The sequence below is a fragment of the Lates calcarifer genome, linkage group LG10, assembly GCF_001640805.2.
Source record: "Lates calcarifer isolate ASB-BC8 linkage group LG10, TLL_Latcal_v3, whole genome shotgun sequence".
Classification (NCBI taxonomy): Eukaryota; Metazoa; Chordata; class Actinopteri; family Centropomidae; genus Lates; species Lates calcarifer.
In genome coordinates this window covers 16,361,399-16,385,856 of record NC_066842.1, presented here as the reverse complement: position 1 = coordinate 16,385,856, position 24,458 = coordinate 16,361,399, and the positions used below count along the sequence as shown (strand labels likewise).

General features: G+C 40.4%; 1 protein-coding gene across 1 annotated transcript in view; it reads left to right on the top strand.

The window, feature by feature from the left end:
* LOC108875364 (zinc finger protein 469) overlaps positions 1-24,458 on the top strand; it is a 172,090-nt gene that overhangs the window by 13,637 nt on the left and 133,995 nt on the right. The window lies entirely within an intron of this gene.

Sequence of the window (24,458 nt, the reverse complement as noted above, 5' to 3'; positions counted from 1 at the left end):
TAGAAAAAATCAGTCAAACCAGTCAAAAATCCATGTTAAGAATAAATGAATGTATGTGGATACATTTACATCTATGTTTGTCTTAGTAGTTTTTGTGCACTCTATGTCTGTCAGGAAAAGTATCAGCTTCAACCATGTGATGTGTTAAAGGAATACTCATAAAATGTAATCTGTAATCTTCTGTGTATCAAATACTATAGTCTCTAGTGTTGCATGCTCCTTTGTGGAGGATGACAGCTGTTGTCAGCTTGGATTCACAGCAGTTATAATGAATTCCAATGGTGACCCAGAGTCATGGTAAAAATCATGTCAAAACATATTAAAATGTCCATAGAAACTTCTCAAAGTCCACTGATCCCAATGATTCACTTCTCCACTGTGGATCCAAATGTTACAAACTATTGTTGCTTCACCATAAATCGCTTAATATTCTACTTCCAGCAAAGTTTCAGATCTATGAGGCGATAAAAACATGACAGGGAAGTAGTAGTTTACTATGAGTGTTTGGAACATACTGAAGATATGAATGAAGGTTGAAAGAGAGGATTATTCTGCATTGGTTTTGATACTTACTTTTGCTGGACACAAGATAAAAACTGTGGACTGGGTTAATGTCTTTTGTATGGTTTGTTTCAAATGAGATGAAATTAAATGGAATTTTACTCCACAACCATTTTAAATCCTTCTGAAGAAAAATTCTCCTGCTAGCTGATGTTATACAGTGAAATTCTCTTGAATGTTTGGTAACTTGCTACATACAGTTCACATTATCGTTTGATGTCTTCAAAGCTTCAAGTTGTCAAGCTAGTATTGATGACTGCTTACATACAATTGGCAAAACAATGTTCACAAATGATGACTAAGAAGAACAGTAACATTAAATTCATGCCAGTCAGCTTTGAAGCTGATAAGGACTTGATTGTCTCAACAAATCTTGTCAACAGGAATTTGGTAGACTTCATTTCCATCTGAAAACTCTATAGCTATAGAGAAATAGCTAGCATGTGAGAATTCTTTACTGCTAATGTACTTTAGGAATAATACTGATTTGAAAGTTTTGCTATAGTGTCAGTGAATGTAAAAACTTTATGTTTTAGCATATGAACCAGGAGCATTTCCAGAGCAAATTATATTTGATCAAAGACATTTAGTGAAGTTGGGCTCGTACTATACTTAAAGTTATTTCTTTAAGCTGGGTGGTATTAATGAGCAGGAAAATTTTGTCATACATTTCTGACTATTGTGGTTTATTTACAAATCATCACATGCAGAGGGCGAAGGAGAGGCGGTACAGTGCGTTCTGATGTGGGTCTTCTGGAAAGGTGTATCTTCAGTGATGGGGATCATATTGTATCTCACAATACTGAGAGTCTTCATTCTCTCTAGAGTTATAATTCATGACCATTTAACTGAGACACTGCACACTATGGCTGTGAATTTCAATCCTCTTACTCTTGAATGCTCATGATTTTGGCTAAGGAATGCAAGCTTAGTCTGCTGTTTGGCTTAGTGCAACTCACTAGCAAATTCATGTTGCTCAGAATGTGCCACAGGGATTTTTGTGAAGCTTTGTTGGATTTTATCAGCAGGAAGCTTCACAGACTGTCAGCACAGCTCTCTTGAGTGCTCTGTACAGTAGAAGCATGTAAACTGAGGAGCCACTGGAGGAAAACCGTGCTGGTCATGTACTGTATATTCAGCACAGGTGGTCTGTTATGCCTGGTCCAGCCACTAGGGGGCAGTGGTATAGTAATGGTGATGTGGTGAAATTGTTTGTCTGACCAGATTGATTATGATCGACTTCCACATATTATTATATGTTTTTAGCTGTGATACATTTTTTTAAAAAACATGGATAACATGCTGTATAATTCTCTATTTAGGAAGTATTTGGAAACAATCACTGATATGCCCTCATCGTTAACAGAGCCTTTGTTGCACTTCACCTCTCAGTTTGATTTTATGATGAGCCCTCAAAGAGCTGCTTATATAATAATCAGTTTGAATCTTTAAATTGCTACCAGGTAGGATGTCCCCCTCTTCTCCTGTGAAAAAAAGATAGCCTGCAGATTGCAGGTAAATACATAATTGATGAGATTAGTATGGAGGAAATCCAAAGAATATGAACACCAGGCTCCAGTTCTTGGGATCTACTTCCTTCAGGCCTCAAGGTCTCTCTCACGCAGTTTACAGGACACAGTGTTAACAACAGTTGCCAGTTGGATATAAAGCATCTTAAGAAAATATTTACCAGATATCAAAACTTTCCTTAGACAACAAGGAGCAGCAAAGTAATTTGCATTAAGAAATTCCTTGAAGTCTGTTATTCATTGCAGAAACGTCATTAACAATAAAATAAGGAAAAGTGCTCAGTTCCTTCAATGGTGTGTAATCTGGGGAGTTTTGAGTTAAGAAAAATACCCTCACTGTTTTATTATTTGGTTATTTGGGTTATTTAGGTAATACCTTATTTCTATATTGCAATAAGTATTTTCTCTTTGGCATTCATCTAACAACACAGGTTTATCCTATTCCTGAGAATCTCAGCCCAAAGGAGCCAAACTGGATCATTCAGTCACCAGATATTTCAATAACCGCGCTACAGATGCCAACAGCAATAATGGTTTGGATTGCAATTAAGTTTCGATTAACCTGAACTCGGGCTGTGATATCATGGCAGTTCTACAGAGTTCCTGCAAGCCAGTTTTTTTTTTCCTTAACCTAGGACTGTCTGAGATGTTTCTTGCAACACTCATAAGTTCAAAGCTTAGATAAGAAAGATTAGTGAAATGTTTTACTGGGCACAGAGCTCCAATATTAAAAGTTCATATTTGAATAGTAGATAACAAATGTACAGCAATGAGCAACAAAGCCACTACAGAAGCACCACAAGTATTACAACTTTTATCCAGTCTGGTATATTTGCATTACTTCTGTGTGCTGAGGTTTTGTCAAATCTGTGCATAGTGATAATCATGTTAATGACAGCACTGCCAGACAGGAGGCAGAGTTTTGAAAGCTGTGGTTTGGTCTTTGAAAGAGCCACTGTATTTTCACCTCTCTTTCTCAATGGATCATTAACCCACCGTGAACAGTGATTTATGAAGTGTGTCACAAATGCTTAGAGCAGTTCCTGTCTGGGGGTTGACATCCACCCACTGATTAGCACTATTTGTCTATGTGCTCATGTGTTTGCGTGTGTTATATGTTTGAATGGACATGACAAAATGGGAGAGGGACTGCTGCAAAGGTTTGTTAAAGCCAATATAAGCATGTCTCTTTCAGTCTGTCTGAGGGTGGGTGAGTGTTTTCCTGTCTGCCTGTGTGATACCTGTGTCCTCTCAGGTCTTGAATTTCGCTCCTGGTAACTTGATACAGTAATGTTTCACTCTGCTGGGTGCTGATTGATCTGAAATGGAGGAATGTGAACTCTAAAACCAAATAGCATTGAGTGCATCACTGAAATGATGCCTCACACACATGCTTCAGGCCACTAATGGAGCTGATTTTGAACTTGATCTAAAGTCTTAAAGAGAAAAGTAACCAAAGGTTGAGCAAATACCTGCTAAAAGCAGCACCTTGGTGTTTTCTCAGATTTGTCGTGCTAATGTGCTCAGCTTTGTGTCTTTTGTGTGGAGATTAGCTCTGTCCTGCTTATCTTGGGCGAGGCTGAACATGCTGTTGTTTGGACAGGTCTGTGTTGTATTCTAGCCATGATGAATCTCTGCCAGCGTCAGCTCACATCATCCACTGACAGGAAAACTATATTAGCTTGTGACTGATGCATATCTCTCCATGTGCATGTATATGCATGAGTTTATTGACATTAAGTGTATCTAGTATAGTACATACAAGTGTACTTTTGGCAACATGAGTCATCACTGGATAGGTTTGCCTGTGTAGATGTTTTTTACTGTAAACAGTTTGCATTAGTTACATGGAAAAATGCATTCCAGAGATTAATTCTGTATATCTAAGTGTGGGTGAATGCACTGTATGCCCTTCTGGGTCAGTGCAAGCAGCGATGTGTGTGTGCTCTTGTAAGAAAGGAAATGGCAGGTGTTCGAAAAGGTTGTATCAAAGTCTGCATAGTGATATTTGCATATGCCTGCTGTCTCTTGTCTCTCTCTCTCTCTTCATGTGTGTGTGTGTGTGTGTGTGTGTTTGTGTATGTGGACCACCCAAAGCCTTTGAGGTCATAACAATAACAGGTCCACTTCCTTCCAGCGATATGGGCAGTGGTTCCAGTCGAGGGGCTGCAGACGGGATAGACGCTATCAGTCCATATCACAGCAACAGCAGTCCCTCTGTTTAGTGGACTTGTCACAGCTGTGTGGAAGATTCTTCCCCCTCCCAGTGCCATTACATATCACAGCCCTATATTTAGTATGAGAAGCCTGATGTTCTTGAAAATCACCAGCATAGCTGAGCGTGTTAATCCATCTTTCAACAGATGTGCAAATTTGCTGTTGCAATTAATCTTTTTTTTGTTCAAGGCCTCTCTTGCAAAATGTGATGTATCTGACTTTTTTTGCCCCCTAACTTCTGCGTAAACAAATTCTTCTGGTTAGACAGCATTTTCATTTTTGTGATTCTTTATTTTGTGATTCTTCCTCCTCCTGGTGAGCGAAAATACACTGTGGTAATTAATATGATAATATGTGTGGTGGCATAATTTTTTCCAGGCATCACTGCGAGCCATGTTGAATTGAGGTCTGAGTGAGGTTTCAACTGGAAACACTGAGGAGAGGCCTAGTACAGTATGTCTCTGTCAGTGCTGGCCAGTTAAAGAGGGGAAATAATATTTGTTTTTTGGAGAGAAGAGCACTTTGCCCACAGCCAGAACTATTATTATTTGCCCAGATAACTGAGTAAAATGTAGCTCTGTTCACCTTAGTGCAGTGTTTGCTCTGTGTGGAGCAGCATAGGTTTAACAGTGTTTCAGTTCACCTTCAGCTTCAAGACAATTCTGCTATCCTCATGAAGCTGGAAAAACAACATAACATGCTAACACACATGGTATGGGAAAAACTGCAGTGTAGCTTCATCTTGATGATTTATTGCACCGCACAGTTTAGCCTCAGGAATCAAGTGAGCTAATGCATTTGATCAACAGAGAATTCCATCACAGAGCTACTTTGAAATATTGTTTTGAGATTACTCTTCAAATTGGTTTCTCATCACCCCAACCCTTATACCCTGTTTATGTGCAAGGGGCTGATTTATGATGTCAAATGACAGTGGAGCACTCATCTGTGGTTAAACTGGGTGCAGTATACTACTCAGATGCCCATGGCTGCCAGTCCCCCAGTCTGTCTAGACAGGGTAAACACCAGGCTTTGTAGACCTGCCGACTGACAATCGCTGATGATTGGGTTTATGGGATATGAGAGGCTGGGTCAGTTAAAATGATTGACGGCTAGTGGCATTCTTTGTGTGTGTTTGGTGCTGTGTTATGGTGTAGGATCAGGAGCAGTGGCTTCATCCCTTTATGGCTGATGTAAAGCACCCTCAGTGAATGAGAATAAAAGGGCTCCACCTGCACTTGCTGTATAAAAATGTTCAACACAAATACTGCTCGTAAATGTAAGGTGGATGGGGATACAGTGATATAAAAGACATTTATCTCTGCTGTACTTTTGGGTTATGAGAGGAACCTTTCCCACAGCCAACAATAACATCCATAATACAGCTGATGAATCATACTGGTTTGAAGGCAGATAACAAAGGCCCTAGGACCTTCCCAGGAAAGAGAGTGTTGGTTTTGATTTGTTCCAAGATCCCCAGATCCCCTGTCTCCCTCGCTGTGCTTGGTGTGGCTGCTGTTAGAATTTGCTGCAAACTGGGGATGGAGATGATAATTATTCTTGTTGTTATTTATGTGTTTTTCTTTTGGAGCTGCTGTGAGCTCTGACGGGGGCTGGATCCCCTGGGATATGATGGAAACCCCCTCACAGCACTGGCATTGGATAACAGGTATTGATAATTAGAGAGATACTGATACATACACACTCAAATACACTATACTCACAGTAATGTTAGCTTATCCCTCTACAGTGATTTATCTCCCCAGAAGTTATGCATTTCTTTATATTATCACATACAGAGAAATGTCTGAGAATGATATTACATTGACATCAGCTCTCTAAGAACTACAGCATGAATTGCCCTGTCTACATGATGAATGTCACCACTTGCATATCCGTCTTGAGAGAGAGGGCTGTAATGGCCAATGACTGGAATTTGTCTTTTGCTGATTGGAGCAAGATAGTGGAACACAAGACTGTTCTTTGCAATATGGTGTCCACTGTGTCACAAGCTGTTCCCTGCATCAACAGCTCCAACAACTACTTTTTACTTAAGCATTTGGATGTGCATATACAATATTTGCTGTTCATAGGTCTTAGTTGTAATACTACATTTTAGTGTGTCCATGCAAAAAAAAAAAAAAACTCAAGCAAGCAAACTCAGCAAATCAAACGCATCCTGGCTGTGGGAGAGCGTGTCTAGAGAATGCTTTGGTTAATCACCAAGACTGTGCCATAGTGAGTCACTGAGATCAGTATCAGAGTTTAACCACATTGCCAAATGTGTCCAAAACTCTTTTGCACCTACATACAACTTTAGGGTGTACTAAACTGCTTGTGTCTCTCTACAGTCATGCTTCTAAGAAACTAAATCTTTCCCAGTTTGTGTGGAAAGATCTATCAGAGTTCAGGATCAGTTTCAGAAAAATCTCCTTTCCTGTCTCCTTTTGTGTGCCAGCCTCACTCTCAGTTAGACTGATGGGAAGAGGAAGTGAGGGGTGAGTGAGGAAAACATTGTATGTTAAAGAAAAAGTGGGGGCATTTCTGCTATTCTTGGGATAGCAGTCTTAAGTTAGCACATTGAGGTGACAGAGATATTAGTGTGATTTCTCTTCAGCCGAGGGTTAGCAGGTTCATTACACATTGCTGCTCTGCCTACAGTGAGGCCTGTAGGGCGTGGTGTTGGCAGACTTTACAGCTTCTTAATGTTACTTGGCATAAACAGTCAAACCAAAGGTTTGATTCAGGTTAATGGAGATTACCCTGTATTCACAAGAGCAGTGAGGGCAGAATGAGGGATTAGAGGATTCATATACATACCTTCACATCTTTGCTAAACCAACTGAGTCTGTGTATCCTTACCAGTAAATACATATTTAACATTAAGTAGGGTTTAGTTTTGAATCCTGTTTTTCTTTTCTTAAGTTCCTTATCCTGCATCAGACTGAAAATTCCTTCTGTTCATTGGTGTACTGCTCACAACTAAGCAATAAGCCTTTTGTCCACAAGGGGGTAGACATTCAGCACACACATATAGTGTTTTTTTTCACTGTCAAAGCCTTGGATCAGTTTCAGAAAGTGACCAGGGACACAATGAATCCTATCTGACTGTTTTTTTTGTTTTGTTTTGTTTTGTTTTGTTTTTTAGCTAATTGTGTCTTCATGTTTTGTTTTGGTTTCTCTCCTGCATGGACGCTGACAGAAAACTCCTTAAAAGTTATACCCCTCAATACCCCAAATTGCACTTCAGCACAACACAGCGTGACAGAGTGGACTTGAAACTCTAGAGAACCTAGTCATTACCTGTAAGGACCTGGTTATTACCCCATCAGTGTCTAGTTATCTCTGTCATTTCCTCAATAGTTCCACTTCTAAACCCTTAAGTAACAGACAGGCCATCCTGCTGATAATACAGTATATTCATATAAAAGGCGAGAGTGACAAATGTCTTTGAGGATGAGGTAGAAAATTTATGGTAGAATGAGAAGGAGATCAATTAATGACAGCCTGCAGCTTGCCACAGCCACATGCATTTATGCTGCATGACAGAAGGAAGAGAGGATAGGATTAAGATGGAATTTCAAATTGTTACATGTGTTGGAAAGACCAGCATTTGTGAATCTCAAATCCTTAATTTATTTTGTTGCTTCATTAACTTTTCTCTAACAACTTTGAACAGTGTTCAGTTTATGTTGTTTATGCCATTATATGTACACAAGCCGTACTGTAATTGGGAAATCATGGTAAATAATTTGAAGCAAACAGTGGATAAATGAGTCTTAGCAGCGGCGGGATATTTTGTGTATTGTTTCCAGCATCATAAGGCTTCTAATCAGTTTGTGTTTAATGTTATTCTTAACAGGAGCCATGGTAACACATACACACACATGCACACAAACACACCAAAAATATTTAATGGACTCTATATATACACTGGTTCAAGGCCTGACAATAGATACTGAAAAACCTTGGATTATCTTAAGCACATTATCTCACTGTTTTCTTATTAGTATGATGTTCATTTTCCAAGAAAATGAATGTGGTTCACATGTCATGAAATGTCATATAAGTGTATCATATGAGTTTTATATGATCCTTGTAGGTCATGTGAATGTCATGTCAAATATCTTCTGTGTGTGTGTGTTGTATGGGAGCAGGGAATGCCTGATTTCTGGATGTGTCAGTAGATTTATGAGACCCTGCACTTCGTCCTCACTCAGCTGGATACACACACTCCTCCAACATTATTCAGATGCAATGCACTGCATCTCTCTCTCCCAATGCTTATTCTTCAACCAAGATCCCACCACACCGCTGAAGTCATATCTCTGTGTATAATCCCAAAACATTTTTGTCCAATTGTTTCTGGAACCACAGTTTTTCTATTGTCCCTCTACTGTCAGTCCATTGTTGGACTTTCCAACTTTGACTCTCAAGAGAAATTTGCTGGCTTGTATTGGCAGAATTCAAGCTTGTGTTGGCAGGATTATACTGGACTATGAGTTCAAACTGGGGACATTTCCCGCAGTATGTAAAGGTGGCCTGTTTAATCTCTTAAAATCGGTGGCTAAGGAGATGGACAGACAAAGCCTAGATTTAGCTGCTCTCAGTCAGGATGAATAAAAAGATGCCTCTGTTCTCCAATAAGGCCCTGCACCAATACAGTCGAAAACTGATATTTCCTACGTCTTTATTGCCCTATCTATCATCCAGTGTCGCTCTTAAAAGGGGCCTCTATTGTTTTTGTGGTGACCTGCTTTGACCTTCTCTTATGACATCATTTCATCAAGTTTCAAACGATTCACTTGAGGCATGTGCTCACTTTAAAAACACACTGTGGAATTTCTGCTACCAGGCCACTACATTTGCTGATTTCATACCCATGAAGTAAATGCCATTATAGTTGATGAAAGATACATAGCAGTGTATCATACTTGTTTGAAATTGCATTTTCATTGTAAAGACACACTGGTATGTTTGTAATAAGCCTAATCCATCTTCATTTGTGTTTGAACTTGCTGAACTCCATTTTCAGATTCAAGCTCCACTGATTCACACATCAGAAAGCCTGGACAAGTGCCATTCCTAATTCACTCAGCTTTTCCATTCATGGTCCCCATTTTAAGCTGCTTTTATAACATGATCTCAGTTAGGTACAAAAACAATCCCTTTTTCACATTAACATCTGGGCTTTGATGGGCTTCTTACTACCTGTCAGATATGCAGAGTAGTGGAGTGTATATTTTTAGAGATAGTGGGGTGCGGTGCACTTATCTGTCCATGACTATCTGTTGTTTGCCCATCAATGCTGGAACAACACAGATGACTTGGCATGTATATTGACATACACAACCGCGGGTACATATTCCTCCCTTCAGTGATAGTTGGGCTTTGACAGTCACTGTATCTCTGACCCCAACTGTGTGTGTGTTAAAACACTCACATTTGCAGCTGCCATGAAGGTCACCAGTGAACATTTGGAGTTGCGTGACCTTGACCAGGGTGTGTTAAACCACTCAGAGTTGTTGTGAGAGCAAAAGGCAAGGGAAGATTGCATGGGAGAGAAAACATAAATTAAAAATAGGGAGAGTGACCTGCTGATTGAGGTCAAAATTAAGGAGAATGACCTTTTGTAATCACTGGTCGTCTAAGGACAAAATATTGGACATATTTGAGAGTGGACTACAGTGGGTGGATCGCCTATTATGTTTGTTTTGGAGTGTTAATGGAACAATACCTTCTCTATTCTGGTACAGATGGAATTTGGAGTCAGGTTGGTGGCTCAGGAAGATCCAATCATTCCATTGTTATCTGGGAGAATGATAGTGACGTAGTTGTCCTTGAAGACAGAAGGGGGACTGAGTGCACCTGGACAAGAATTCACAGCTACAGTAGCAGTGGCTTGCAGTGTTTTTAACAAACATTCCTGCAGCAAGATGACAGTGTGTTATGTAAAAGGTAGAGGTAGCCTCAAGGGAGCTATATCTACTAGTGCAAAACTGTTCATGCCATAATGCTGAGGGTGGGTGGGAGAGTAGGTGCAGTATTTTTGTCATTTGTCAGAAATTGGAATAACGATCGTTGAAGTAAAAATTTGGAGCAGGCTCATGCCAGATGAATTTTTTACATGAAGCAGAGCAAGGGAAATGGAAAGAAAAGAGAAAAAAGACCATATTGCAAAGACAGAGGATTGAACAGGGACATTAATATATGTGAGGGACTACTGTGGACTGAGGGGCTGTGTTTGCTCATGTAACTGTTGGTTATTAAGAGCGGATATCCATTTACTGACATTCATATAAAGACCTGGGCAGCCAGTCAGGTCTCCTCTGCAGTACAGTCTAGTGAGTTTGGGGTAAATGTCTAGGCACATGGGTGTAAAGTAATGAAGGGGACTCATGGAAAGTGTCATTTAACTCAGCACTGCTTGCCTCCCCTCTCCAGCTGGCTTAAATGCTCATGCATATAAATATCCATGAATGCAATTAAATTGTGAAACGCTGTATCAATTTCAGTTATTGGTTTTGTTCTATCCTTCACTCTTGGGCATGACTCGAGCTAGGACTGTCACTTTGGCTTTATGGCTGGTGAGGGAGGCTGCTGGTGAAAATAGGGTGTTTTGGGAGGAACAGAGGAGGGGAGTGATGAGGGAGACCAGCTATGCTGCCTTGTTCTGTCACAGATGTGGGTTTGGCTGGACACTGGACTGCAGTCTCTAATTCTGACATCATCTGTTCAGGAAAACGAAGTGACAACAACAAAGTGTCTTTTCTTATAATGGGACCCTACAGATTAATAAACCATCTGTAATGTTGCCCCCATCAAGGCCTCAATCTATCAACTCATGCCAGTTCTTATTTTGGTTGGTCTTACAACAATGACAGCCCTTGAAGTGTACTCTTGTGGCATGGATGCAAGTATGGATGTGTGGATAGTGCTGCCACATGCAAGGACCACAGTGGGGTTAAAAAGGTTAAACTAATTCATGGCTGTCATTGAAAACTTCAGATAATATTTTCTGTGATTTCTATCTCACAAGTTAATAATATGCTCATTAAATACGTGGTCAGAACAGTTGTGTGACACATGTATTTAGTATGCATATGTATATATTTAGTAGACATACAAATAAAGGCAGTGTTAGTCACTACATGAATGCAATAAACACTGTCTGCCTCCAGTTCTATTGTATGATTCAGATCCAAACTGAGGCTCCATTCATTATCAGCTCTGTGCTGGAATTGTTCACAGACCCAAGTAAAGCCCAGAGGTTTAACTTTTGCTCTCATTTCCAACTGTAAGTGAAAGTGGAGGAAGGAACCAAACTGCACAGGAGTGAAGTACCTTGCTGACAGGCCTCAGTATGTATTTGGAGGCAGTTCTGTGCACTGACCTGGCTCAGAACAGTGTAATCTGGATTACTGTCAACATGGTCTTTGTTGTTGTGGTAGGTGAAAATCAGGTTCCTCAGCAACTTCAAGTGTGGTGAAATCATTCTCAGTGCAGAGGTGTCCTCAGGGCCCATTCATTGAGGAAGCGGCAGAGTCCAATCAGTGATATTTAATAGCACACACATGCATGTGCATATTTGTAGGTGTTTACCTTGCACATTTCTTTCTACTGACAATGTGTGGAACATGACCAGTGATCTCAAGTTTCAAGGCTGAGATAGTTTGATTTTAAAATATAATGTGTGTTTGCCCTTGGTCAACTCTCTTTCTTTGTATATGTATGTACTTGCACAGCACTGCTCTGTGTACACAACTGATGTAAGCATATATTCATGAATGTGTGTTCTATCTCTGGTATCAATAGTTGGTAACCGCTAGCGGCCAAATAATATGTTCAGTGACTTGTAATGTGACAGGACTTGTAATATCAAAGTTAGGGTGTGTTTGATTTGGATGTTTTACAATTCCATCATATCTGCCACAAATGAAGCACTTGTGTCTGTTACAGAACTGTCTGCTTGTAATCACAGGTAGTTTTTGACACAGGGTTTGTGTCCTGACAGTTTTATTGCAAAGATACAGTATAGTACAGTATGTACCCTTTCCTTGTTGGACTATAACCTGCATCACTATTGATTTATAATAACTTTAATTTTAGTCTAACATTTGTATGCAGACAATAATATGTCATTAAACTGGTGATGGCAGTTCCTACAAAGGACATGAATGTTCGAGGTGGATGTTTCATTATGCATGTATTTAAACGGTTGTAATGACCGAAAAATAATCTGAATATATTGTGTGCTGTGCTGTGCCCATATGTGTCTGTGACATGTGTGCCTATGTGTATGTATGTATGTATGTATGTGTGTGTTTGTGAGAGAGAGTGATGATGAGCTTTCGGTGACATATCTAAACAGACCTGACATTAGGGCCTCAGCAGTCATCAGAGGTGCATCCCTCAGACACGCTGAAGTGTCAGCCTTTTGAAGATTATGACATGCCATGCAATAACATGGATATTTTCCCATGTTGTTATTACAGTTATGTTTAGAGTATTGGGACTCTGCATATGGAAGCTATTACCCTAAGGGCTTAGGAGTGCTTTTCCACAGAGAGAAAGGGGGCTGGAGACTGTCTATGCATCATGCCCAGTGGCTTATTTTTCCCTGAAGCCCCCTGTCTTCTCTGTGGAGGAGAGGAAGGCCTGGCTTCCTTCTGAGGCTAACCATAAAGAGTGTGAAACCTGGCCCACAAGAAGTTATGTATAGTGCCACTTTAAGGTGTGTGGAATGTGGGTGCAGTACAGGGTTATTTAATGCGTTTTATGTACATTATTAATGGAACTAAGTTTGGCTGCCATTCCTCCACCAAGATAACTTCAACCCACAGAGGAGTCAAGTCCAGTGCTTTCTGTCGCTTTCTGTGCACATCATCTTTCCATCCCTAGCTGGACTTCACAGTTAACTTCACGTCCAGTTTTGCCATGATGGAACACCAACCATCTCTTGCCTCTCAATTAAGAACCATCTGTGTTCTTCCTTGCCCATCCAGCGATGATCCACCCAGCTCTGCCCAGCTGCTGGAATCAGTGGTCCAGATTCAGTGAGCCTGTAAAGGAGAGGAGAGTCATAGGAAGCCCATCTGGACTACATCAGGACTAGGTAAACAGAGCCAGATCCTACATGGAGCAGTGGAGCCAGGCCTTGGCTCTCACCCACCATCACAAAAGACTCAGGCAATGGTTCAAGACACAAAATTATACACACGTTGTCATTAACTCAAACCGTCTGCAAAAATGCAAATCTGCTCAAAGCTTGATGTGCATACTCTCACCCTTGTGCCATTTCGGTTTAGTCCTCCAGTAGAGCAGTGGAGAACAGAACAATTACAGAGAGAACAGAAGAATTATAAATCTTCTCCAAGGCCGGGTCAGATGTTTTCCTTTCGTCTTTTTTGTGATCCATTAAAACTGTTTTAATAATGTCTGCTGCTTTACTGGCCTATATCTTTGTTAACTTCCCCCTGAACCTACCACACACTAACAGGTGCTATCCCCACTGTGCCTCAAGTCAAAAAAGTTTTGTATCAAGTATTCATCAAAAGGAGAGAATTAGACCCACGGTGGAGTACAAAGGGAGAAGGAAAGGAATTATTACACCTGAAGTATGTTTTGATAAATGTAGTAATTTTGTACAGCTGAGCACAGACAATACAATCTTAGAATTCGTTAAAAAAGATTTTAAAAAGACACTGTGAGATTACAGGTAATTTTTGTCACTTGCAAAATGTATTAGAACAACTTTGGTATGCTCTTACATGACCTCTAAACACCCTCCACAACTTATTTAATGCTGCTGTCTTGGAATTTATCTATTGGTTGTCTCCACCTGGATCTCTGTAGCTTACATTAAGCTCTGAGGTCATATAAAAAGGACGCTGAAAGAAAATGAAGTAAAACAGCAAGTTTCTACATGTGTTCAGATCATACCCGTCTGCCATCACAAAAACAACAGCCTTGTTCCTTCAGTACTCCATCTCCCAGCAGCCAGTCAGCATTGTGTATTTATATTGTATATCCTGCTCGCATATATCAGTCGTCCAGCTTTATTTCATGTCCCAGCATCAACGTTAACTGTTGTGGACCTAACCTGGCCTTGTTGTCACACACTGCAAGGCCGGATCATTCCACCGGCACTCTGTGAACTCTACACTTCATTACTTTCGTGTTTTATTGACTTGAGATGTTTTTCTCTCTTTCAAATAGAGAGATTAACTGTCCCGGCCTTGTGCTCACTGCACATTTGATCTTTTGTTCTATGTGGTGATCAGCCTTGGAAAGAGGACCAGTGGCCATAAAGAAACTAACTGCTCTGCGTCCTGTTTCTGGAGAGATTTATTGTAATAATCAGGTTGTAAGCGGTCATGGCCAGGGCAGCTACATATGGAAATACGCAATGGTAATAATGATAATAGGCCTCCTTTATAAACACTGACATTCGGCCTAGTCTCTCATTAAAACGAGCAGGAACCCCAGTGGTCCGTGTTGCAGATATCATCAGTGCTCCACAGTTGGAGATGGAGGATGGCTTGGATTGTAGAGTAGAAGTTCTCATCTGGAGTTACATTGTGTTTTTGGTAAGCTCTTCCATTGGGAGCCTGCTTCCAGACTCTGGGACAGTTTGGGGTTAGCGGCAGACTGAACCAGAGCTGGCTTCTGCTTGTTCCCCTGCTGCACAGGGTTTCAGACTGCTTTCACTTAACTCACAGTAATGTGTAACTGGAAAGCATTACCACTGCACAACACTGCATTACTCAATTTTATTTACATCTTTGAATACAACTATTCTAGAGTTTTATTTTAAACCTTGGTCCATTCTCCATGACCTCTCCTGCAATGTTCCCTCTAAGCTGCGCAATCGTGCACTGCTCCTGCTTTCTCCGCGCACAGCAAAACTATGTAGCGCATAAAATTACAGTGTGCGACAGTGTGCACGTCTGATGCTGCTCACAGTGGTCCAAGGAATTCTCAGGGAGTTTATGTGTATGCTCAGACACATGAAAAATTAGGGGGAACATTGCTCTCCTGTGTCTTCTGGGATTTGTGTATTTAAAACTGTCTGATGGGGCTCAAGCCATGTATGAGTGTGGTGGTCCCAACAGTACCGCCAGACGGTAATGTCAGTATTGGACATCTCTGCAAAACCCTGAATAATGCATTTTTAATTTAATTAATTAATGATTATTAATTAATTATCAAAATAAATCTACCTGCACGAAAGTCAGACATGCTACACACCCTTACTTTCTGGCTCAGTACATAAAGGGCACACGTCCCTCCATTTCTATGAATACTGTGCTGATAGTTCTTACTTGCCCTGGCTTTACCCACAGGAAAGATGGACACTAACTTAAAAAAAGATCTATATTCCAGACCTGCTTCATCTCTGAATTGAATGCAGGTTTTTACATTAAGACAGGAATTTGGAAAGAGTGCTGACAATCTAGATTATGAGAATATGAAAGGTGAAAAGTGTGGAAGAGACAAGGAAACAGAGGGAGTGAGTGTAAGAGAGATGTCTGGCTGTGGATGTGTGCATATATCCATATGTCTGTATTTGATTTCTGTGCTGTGGGGATTCCATTACCTTTTAGCAGAAGGAGCGTTATGTCGCTTTATGAACACCATGTGTCCGTCTTCCCTATGTACATGGGGAAACCTTTATTAGATTTTGCCTGCTGAAAATTAAGACTGCACCACATGTAGATCTGTCATTGTTTGAAATTGACCAAAACGGATTCTGCATCACTGTTCACAAGCATGTGAAAGTTCAGTGCTGTTGGGGCAGTCTATACCATACCTGATGCAAACTATACACACTTCACTGGATGTTTTCAGTTTGTTGAGGTTGATTATTGTTTATAACTGGGAGCAGATGCATTGACTTGGATTTTGTTTGGTCCAGCTTCAAGGCAGTTTCAAATAGGATCTGTCTGATTTTGTACACGAAGTACCGTGTTTCACATGGACCTTCAGGTAACCCTATCTTAAAATGGGTAATTTTATGCCTCTTCAGAGAAACTAAAATGTATTGTGAGGCCTCTTAACCAATACGGACAAAGTGTGACATTTATGAAGAATTATGGATAAAAGGTTGATGTTTATCTGGGGAGAGTGATGAATTGTTAAGACTTTATTACAGAACAAACTCTGAGAGATTTAAGTATCAACAGAAAAGGAGTATAGCTTTGTTGATGATTTATATTTAACCCATTTTAAATAATTACTTGTTTCATCCTAGCAGCAGGTAAACCTTTTCTCTATATGTCAAAAGAGATAAGTGCTTGAAATCTGCTCCATAATTTGAGCATGTAAGTCATCTTAAGTGCACCATAAGCCTCAGTCCCTCACCACATTCCTGTGCCACCCAGACTCCAAATTACTGTAATCTAAACCAAAGCCACACCATGGCAACGGAAGGGTGTCAATTTGGACAGGAAAGAATTTATTTGAACGTGACTAGAGTTTCTCTGGCTCAGCTCCCTGGTGGGGATGTGGAGAGGGTCTGTCTCTGGTTACTCTGTCCCTTGACGTATATGCCACATGCACCCCAAACAATAGCCAATTCATCCATGTCTCTGTGTGTCTGTGGCTGCAGCCAGGGGAGGCCGTCAGGAATGAAAAACACCTCGACCCTCAACCTAAGTGAGAATACATACAGTTCATCCACAGATAAAACACATAGAAATCATACATAAATAGAGAGCTATATAAACTTAGCAACAGAGAGATGCAAAATTTGTATTAAATGAGCAGAAAAAAGTCATTAACATAAAGCATGCAACTATTGATTTTGGGATATATTTGGTATTAGTATACTTAAGTTGATCGGATATCAGTCGATCAAGGATGGGGCATCCTGGTGGCACAGGGTTTAAATTACTGACCATGAACTGTAACATCCTTGGTCCTTGTCCCACTGGGGACCTGGATTGCATGTCATTCTATCTCCATCACCCTTTCCTCATTTCCAGTCTGTCTTTACTGTCTTCTGTCAGTAAAAATAACCAAAACGAACTACATGTGGTCAAGTACATAGATTTTGTGAAAATCAGGTAAATTATGGAATTGATAGTTGGTGTTGGCAGATACCCTACAGAGAAAATTTTGGGTTGATGCATCCCTGCTTACACTGATATATGAATATCACCTACAGTCTCCCTCTGAGTACCTGGTATGACCTTAGCTGACTGATTCTTATCAGTCTCATATTTCTGTGTCTCAGAAATATCTGGGAGGCCCCGCAACGGAGCCATGACCCAAAATGTCATGCCCTTCAAATGAGGAAACCATCTATGTTTGTTTTTTCTTCTCCATGGCCTGCTAGCATGACACACATACACACACGGTGAAGTTGTTTTTTTACTTAGGGAGCATAGAGAAGTATTTGATTCAAAGCATCTTGTGTGGACACATACTGTAGGTTATGTAGATGCCAGGGCAGCTGGCTCAGGTCACACTGCAGAATAATAAATCTATAGTGGGGTGATGTGTGAGAACCTTACTGGACAGTTGCCCCTTCTTCTCTATTCTGCCCTCCCCTAGTTTCTCCTCCCCTTCCCAGGCCAGAGAGTGGAGGTGATGATGGGCCCTAGAGTTCCCCAGTAGGTCTCCCTTACTGGTCTTACCCTGAATGGGTGTCTGTTCCCTGACATCTCCATCTCTCATCACCACCACATCAATCCCGTGCCTCTGTGACCATCCCTGCAGAGACAGGGCTCCACTTTGTCCCAGAACCCACCTTATTTTCCCACTAGTCCCCCTGCCTCATAGGCCCCACTGTGCATAGATTGTGACAGCTACCTGACAGCAGAGGCCTCTAAATGACAGAAATTTTAGTCCAAGCCTCCCTCTGTCCTCCAGTGCATCAAAACACCATTCCTAGAAGCATCAGCATCCCCCAACAAATACCAAATACCATGTATCTGTCCAAGAGTGAGAGACCATCCCCCACTCTGCATATCCATAATGGAGCCCCTCCCTTGCTTTCATCCACATCAAGGTCCCCTGACCCAGTAAACGCCTGTAGGATCAAGGTCTCCTCAGGGAATAGAGGTGGATGTTATGATAGCATTCCAGCCCATGTGAAAATATGCCAATTAGCATAGCTGGAGAATGTTGTTTTGCCTCTTTCACTAAGCCCCCTTCTCAATGGCAGGCAGGGCCCATGTGGCTGGCTTCTAGCTGTCACTGGAATTGCCATTCCTACTGAAAATTGATACTTTCTGTTTCAGCTGCTCCTAAATTTATTTCACAATATGAAAGAAATATAAATTCTACAGTGGGTGGCATGTAACCAATCCTGTCAGTGTCAAATATGACTGGTATGCCTCAACAACAATTCCAGTCTTATACTTCTGCAATAGCTTTTCCCAGTGTTCCTTGGCTCTGCGGTGTTGGTGCTCACAATGCAATGATGTCAGTTGACTGGTGATATGCTTTGATAGTTAATGGATCTGGCCAGCCATGCTGAACACACTTCCACTGTAACCCAAGCAGTTTGGCGACGATCCTATTGTGTGTGTGTGTGTGTGTGTGTGTGTGTGTGTGTGTGTGTGTGTGTGTGTGTGTATTCACTTTTTACATACTTCAGTGCTCACTTGTACTCTCCAGACAGGTTTATTAGGTGTTTGCACTGCAGAGTAAACATGAACTCTGATGCCTGTTTGTATATTTTTCCTCCTGTCTCCTCTGGGAGAAGTAGGAAAATTAGACAACAAAATATTTTTCAGACAATCCATAACAGTGTAGGTCAGACAGCCCGCTAAAAAACATATCCATAGATGTCTTTTTTTTAAAACTGATTCACAGGACTGATAATCCAGGCAAATACTGTATGACCATCCTTAATTTACAAAAAGTATACATTTCATTATACTGGAAAGTGTGCTCAGATAATGAAGTCTGTTAACCCAGCAGTGTGCTTATAAATTTCTGACCTACTTCACGTAACACAGACTTTACTGTAGAAGAAGTTGATGTGGAATCCTGATGATGTCACCCATTGGTTTGTATTGAAGCTGATTTGAAGCCCAGTTGCGGCTGTAGGACTTGGAAACAAGTCATAATGTAACATTACTTAAAAAGAAGATGACCACAGACTGAGCTCCAAGGATTTTATTATATCACACTTACAAAGCACATTTTTATTTGCAGTGTTCAAGGCTTTATTAAATCTTGCTGACATTCAGTGTCAAAATTAGATCTTATTGAGAGTAAGAACCTCCCTGTAGAAAGTCAAGTCTTCTACAGACATTATTGGATCTTACCAGAGCTAATCGATTTGACACGACAAAGACAACTTGATCCTCAGTAGATATACTTTATTGATGAATCGCATTCGTAGTATTCATGCCATATTGAACATTTACAAAACCACATTGCTGAAACAAAATGCAAGGGAACACTAGAAGAGAATGCAAACACAGTGTCAATCTCATTAAACTTTTGACTTCAGAGCCACTGTGTTTTTTTGTTGAGACTGAAGAGATTTAAATTAAGAGGCACAGACAGTAGAGTTCACAGTGTGCACTAGACCTCTACTCAACCACATGCCCCAACCTCAAACAATGTGCTGTAACTCAAAAGCATTGTTTGAGACATGAGGCACACTCTTAAGGCTGGCTCTGGACCCAACCTGACCACGATACCAAATGCCTTCAGTTCCCTCAGAGATACAGTACATGCCTCTGTCCAATTCTAGCACAGACTTCCTACAGCAAATAACCACTTGAGTACATTTGCAGTGTACTTTGACTCTAACCAGAGCTACTTCTCTCCTCCACTTTCCATTGAATGCTCCTCCTGTAGGCGGAATAAAAACAGGCACTGCCGTCTCATAGGGCTTTAATGTGTTATTGTAGACAAACCTTCTCATAAATTTAATTTCTTGGCAGAACTACACGTAACTAAAAAGGAACCTCCACTTTTAGTGTTGTTTTTATGTTTCAGTGCTTGACAAACAGTTCTGTCTTGGCGGGGGTAAGTCATTATATCCAGTAGCCAGCAGGGGGCCAAATGGGTTTAGAGAGGGATGCCGGGTGAGCGGGTGTTTGTCACATTAGGGTGGAATAGCAGTCTCACTTGCCAAAGAGTGCTGTGGTACAAGAGTAATACTATACCACTTCTCTGCTCTCTATAAATCAATGGACTAGCTGGTCTGTACCACAAGTAAGCATTTTGGGAGTTCATAGCCATTTGTAAGTAGCATTTCTCCTAAGTATTTTAAAATGAGATCAGTTCTATGTCTATAGCTCTGTTCAAAATTACTGTTACTACTACTAATGATAATAATGATAATAGTAATTTTACATGTAAGCTCCCACCTCAGGTACGGAAACAGTGGTGCTCTATGTGTCTGGATTTTCATTCATTCTGCCCCCAAATGCTATGGGACTTGTGGTTTAGTGTAGTGTAGGTTCCTGGCTTCTCTAGTTCTGCTGGTGGAGGGATATATGATAGGATAGGTTGTGGTGTGGCTGTTGTCAGTGTTTGTGTTTCCGTGCTGACTGCTGCAATATTTTTGTTCCAAAAGTGTGATTTGGCCTCAGGCTGTCATGGCTACTGGTTTCAAGTGGGATGTTGGTTTGGATTACAACATGATCTTGATTTAAGATCTTGATACTTCCTGCAGAATCACTGTACACATAAACAGTTAATCATATGAATGGATATCTCTGTTTAAAAACCCTGCACTCTTGACAGTTGAATCTGCTATATATCAGCTAGGGATTAATTTAGGTATTTATTTTGACTTGCACAACTTGCCAATTTGTGATCTAATCAAACATGATAACTGTGTCGCTGGAGGGTATACAGAATGTTGACCTTATTGTCTGGATTGCCGTTGAATGATGAAGCCCAAATAAATGAGCCCAGAGGCACTGTGTGGAAAAAAAGGTTGAAAATGCCAAGAATTTATGCATTACTTGTATCTGTATGTGAAATAGCTTTTCCCTCTCTTGCTTAGATTCATAGTCACTACTCATTATCATCTATAAGCAGATGATATTTTCACGTAAACTTTTAGTCAGGATCATTTCCTGTAGAGGGATTGTTTCAGGGCCTTCAGTATGCATTCACAATTACCTTTAATAATGTGATATGATGTCAAATAAAAAAACTATCACCTGCCCTGTGGGATAAGTGAGCATTCTCTGATAAACCTTGCAGCAAACACAGACAGAACTGCTTTTGTGAGAACTTCTTTTACCCTGCAGGTAAATAATAAGCCTCTTAATCATAATTAACATGGATTATTTGGCAAACTGAGCTAAAGGAATAGCCTGTAGCTGTTATTTGCAATTATAATGGGTTTCTTTCTTTCTTTCTTATCGATCGGCAACCCTGAGTCTACATTTAGAGCTTCATTCCCAATGTGTTTACAATTATGTTTGTGAGTTTTGAAGAGGTATTTGCATGTTAGCTGTGCAATGAAGCACCACTAAAGACTTTTGGGTCACTACTAGGTCTTGGAATGGGTTTTCTTAATGCAGGTGGGACGGCAGTACACCAGGGTTTGATACTCAGATGGATAAAAATTCAGAAAAAAATTGGATTCTGACCTAATTAGAAACAGGAATAATAATATGTCATGCTGGTTTAGTCATGGTTTCAGCAAGTTTTAGGACTGGGATCATCCACTTACACCTTGGTCCAACTTTGGGATGATTTGAAGAGGATTTGATTTTTATCATGGCTCCTGTTCAGGTTGACACTCCTCACAGGAGTGACTTGTGACAGTGATTTATAAGGGACCATACTGAAACCCAATGCTCTGAGTGGCTTTAAAGTGTAGACAGTGTTTCAGGTTGTGCACATATTGTAATCCCCTAAGTAAAACCCTGGCTCATAGAGTTTACCCTGATGACACTACCTCTGTTTTTGTTGTTACTTTTGTAACATTAGTCCCTGAATCTGTTGCTGGGACAGTGCTTTGTTTTCTCTAGGCTCTGTGTGAGTGTAAAGGCTGCATGGTTTTGTGTATTTGTGTGCACATAAGAGTGACACAGGGATAGCAACAAAAGAAGAATATCTGTGTGTGCCAGAAAAAAATGTGGAATTAATCAAGGACCTCGCTCAGTGAGCTGTGGTCTGGTTTTCATTGCCCTTCTAAATCCTCTCTCTCTAATCACCTTTCTGTCTTTATATAAACCTGTGACTAGAACCAACCATCACAAGGGTGTCTGGGTTTATGGGGCACATGACAGCCAAATTTCAGTTCTAAGACACAAAGCCAGAACCATTTGCTTCTTTCCTATAAATCCATTAAATCCCTCCATCGCCAATATTCATTTTCTTCAAGTGTGGTCTGAAGTTGTGAAACACATTGATAATCTTTCATGTCATAGCTATGTCTGAGTAGTGAAGGTCCTTTTAAAGCCAGGACAGACTTTTTGTTTTAAGGCACTTTAAGGCACGGCTGGCCATTGTTTGACATTTAGGAGCACCTACAGTACCATGAAAACTAGGGTGACATCCATAAAATTATACTACTTTTTGTAACTGAAAGAGATAACTCAGTGAAAAGTGCTTTTCTGACACATTTTCAGTAACACATTTGGATAGTTTAATGTTTACGCTCAGCTAACTGTCAGGTGATGAAAAGTGGCTGTCCAACAAAGTAACTTGCCTATTGTGTGCATCACAACATACTGTGTCACTTGATCCTTGTAAGTGTGCAGAGACAGTTCATATGAAAGTGAAAAATGTCTGGGAAATACAATAGCCTGACCTGCTTTTAGCTCTAGTTGCTTTACTGCACTTCTCTTCTTGTCCATGTAATTTCTTACATACATACTGCCAAGATGAATACTTCGACAGTATTGAGAGTAATGCATTCTACTGGAGAGGCTAGTGCTTTGTGTCTGTTTGACAATTTTTAGACTAATGTAATCACATTCACATATTACAGTCATCTGCAAAGAGGTGTACAAGGTTGTTGATACTGAGACCCACACCATGTGCAGGCATTTGGTATATTCATGTCAAAGAAGCAAGTTGAGATGGGCTGGATACATCTTCCCTACAAACAACACATGGCTCAGCTGGATGTGTGGAGGGATCCAAGTGACCGTCCAAGGCTGTGGTTGAACTTGAAAGGTTCTATAAAAAGCCTGGCAATTGCTGTAGACAAATGAAAGGAGCAAGGCAGTGATTGAGTGACCTGGCGTAGAAAGATTGCCTCTGAAAACGATGGAATTTAGAAGCAATGAAGAAGATAGCAGCCAAGAAATCAAGATGTGCTATTACCTTCTCAACACAATGAGTGTTGGGGTCTCGTCTCAGCACTGCCAGAGAGCATCCGGTTCCAAAACTGATCTTGAATACATCAGAAACCAAATCAAAAATGCCTTGATGTTTGTGGTCCTCGTTCACAATGGATCAACAATATCACAGAAAATGTAACCTTATGTAACCTCTGTCCTTGTTTTTTTTCCCTTATACATAGAAAACCTTACACTATTTGTAACATTAGCCACCAGTTAAAGATTAACATTAACCAGGACAGTGAATTTCTGTAGTCAGGTAACAGTGAACCAGTCCCAGTGGATGTAAGATAAGTTATTCATTATTATGCCTTCAAAAGATTTAGTTGAAGGATTGTTGTATACATAAGTTACTTCATGCATGACACCAGTTGTACATTAAAATCATAAAACTACTACTTTTTCTTTTTGCTTCCTCGTCCATTATTGTTGGATTTTCCATTAATTCTAGATGAGAGAGTATTTTCATTTGCAACTCTAAAATATTATTCACCCTATGCATCACTTTATGACAGTTTTACTACAGTCCGTCTTCCTGGCTACATCTGATGTGAGAAGACTAGATGTCAGTCACTGGGGCATGTTAATTTTCAAACCTCCCACATTTTGGTGCCTACATAAACAGAACAGAATTTCAAGATCACACTTTGGACCTCACAGTTAAAACAAATCATGTGAAAAAAATTGTGAAAAATGCAGAGGTCAGAGAGTAGTTTTCCTCTCCATGTTATACTCTTCCCATACAAATAAGGGAATGGGCTGCTATTTTGATTCCTGTAAGAGATAATTAAAACTTTCCCAGGGAGTCAGTAGAATGAGATATGTTCTGTTGATTGTGGCAGCCAGCTTCCAAAAAACTAGTAAAACTAAG